Genomic DNA, 2,280 nt, shown 5'->3' with positions numbered 1-2,280 from the left:
TAGCTGCAGCCCAGTGCTCGCCTAAGTATCTGAAATCCTACCGAGTGGAGAGAAAACCTCCCACTCGGGGCTTAGCTGCAGCCCAGTGCTCGCCTAAGTATCTGAAATCCTACCGAGTGGAGAGCAGACCTCCCATTCGGGGGCTTAGCTACAGCCCAGTGCTCTCCTAAGTTTTTAGAAATCCTACCGAGTGGAGAGCAGACCTCCCACTCGGGGGCTTAGCTGCAGCCCAGTGCTCGCCTAAGTGTATTGGGGAGCAAGTCGATTGCAATGAGCGCTTCGCTTTAACCTGCAAAAGACACCTCAAACCAAATGCAAACATATTCAACGTTGAATCCAAGTTTGGATAACACCTAACGGAACCGAAAGTGCTCAGGCGATGGGCCTGTTAAGGTTTATCGGTTACAAAACTCACTCGGCATACCGAGGCAAATTTAAAGTATCGAGCTCAGAAGTTTTTTTTACCCCTCCTGTGGAGGGTTGGAAGGTGCAACAAACTCGTCCAGGTCAATTCCATCTGCAATCCGAGTGGCAGCAGCAATGAAGGTCTCCATGAAAGATCGGAAATCGTGCTTCTTGGTATTAGCCACCCTAAGAGCCACCAGCTTGTCCTATCGTGCATCCTTGCAGTGAACGCGGACCAGAGACAGAGCAACATCCGCACCGCACCTGGCCAAAGACTTCTTCCACTCCTGCACTCGACTTGGGACCTCGTTCAGTCGAGTCATCAGGGACTCGAGGTCATTCTGGTGCGTCTCTCTTGGCCAGAGTGTTGTGTCGATGCGAGAAGTTGCAACCTTCAGCCTTGCGAGATAGTCGATGACAGCAGCAACACGAGATTCAAGCCGGAGCACATTCATGGCGACTTCATCTTTCACGGGAGAGTTGATGGGGTCCAGGTTTACTTCCAGTCGACCAGTCTTCTCTTCAAAGTTCTGGCAAAATTCTGCAAGCACAACCACCGAGTCAAGACAACAGTCGGAGGTTACAGTTAAAATACTTGTTTGATACAAAAGATTACCTTCAAGCATGAGGAACAACTTCATGGCGAGTCCACCCAGATAAGCCTCCAGATCGTTCTTCTTTCTCATCAACTCACTGGCCTTGTCATTCAGGGTGGTCTTGTCACTTTTCAGTCGACTGACCTCCTGGTTGGCAGCATCAAGAGCAGCTTTCAGATTGGTGTTTTCTTCTTCAAGCTTGGTCACTGAAGCCAGCTTCTCATCTGCAAGCTTGGTCTTCTCTAAAGCAGTTTTTTGCATCTCAGCCAAGTCAAGGTCTTGCTTCTTCAGGGCATCCCTCACTTTGTCTGCAAAGTTACAGTGAGATTAAGATTCGGAAACGAGTGAGAGGCAAAGGCAGTCGTCGAAGGCCTCACCAAACATACCTTTAGCTTCCTCCTTCGCCTTCGTCAAGTTCTCTTGGGCCAGTTTCAGATCAAGCTCGAGCTGAATGTGTTTGTTCTCCAACTCAGGATTTCCACGAAGAACCAATCGACAGATGTCAAAGACAATTCACTTCCGAGTGACTAAGGAAAAATCATAGCATTTCTAAGACTACGGCCGAATACAAACATTCGACCATAGTCTCGGGGACTACACCCAGTGGGTGCACTCAGCGTGCCCTCACTAGTTTCATCAGTTAGAGTCAACCAGTCGACCAACAAAAAAACGGGAGATGTTCTTCAGACTATAGTCGACTGCCAGCAGTCGACCACAGTCTCGGGGACTACACCCAGTGGGTGCACTCAGCGTGCCCCCACCGGTCCATGAATCTATTCGACCTAGTCGAGTAAGGAAAAAACTTAAGACATAAAGCCTATGGTCGACTGCCAGCAGTCGACCATAGCCTTAGGGACTACACCCAGTGGGTGCACTCAGCGTGCCCCCACTAATCCGGAATTTCAATCGACACACCCAGTGGGTGTAGGACAAACTCTAAGAATTTCAGAAAGAAGAGTTTTCAGATATCATATCCTAACAGAACAGGCAGTGACCGACTGACCTGAACATTACTCTGAAGAGCCGAACTGGCGTCATAGGCTGCCTGGCTGGCTTCTCGTATTGCTTTCACTTGCTCCATCATGACCCCCGCTTGGCGTATTGCTTCTTTAGCAGGACTAGCTTGGTCTTCTGGAACGTGGTAGGTTGAGAAAAGCGAGGGTTGAGCAGCACTCGACGACGAAGGACGAGCACTCGTCAACGGCACCGCAAAGGTTACGGTAGGCTGAGTGACATTGTCTCCCTCCACGACCAACGTCTCGGGTGCTGGCACGTCCTG

The sequence above is a fragment of the Triticum dicoccoides genome, chromosome 3B (genome assembly GCF_002162155.2).
Source record: "Triticum dicoccoides isolate Atlit2015 ecotype Zavitan chromosome 3B, WEW_v2.0, whole genome shotgun sequence".
In the NCBI taxonomy this organism is placed as follows: domain Eukaryota; kingdom Viridiplantae; phylum Streptophyta; class Magnoliopsida; order Poales; family Poaceae; genus Triticum; species Triticum dicoccoides.
Note: the sequence above shows the minus strand (reverse complement) of the source record.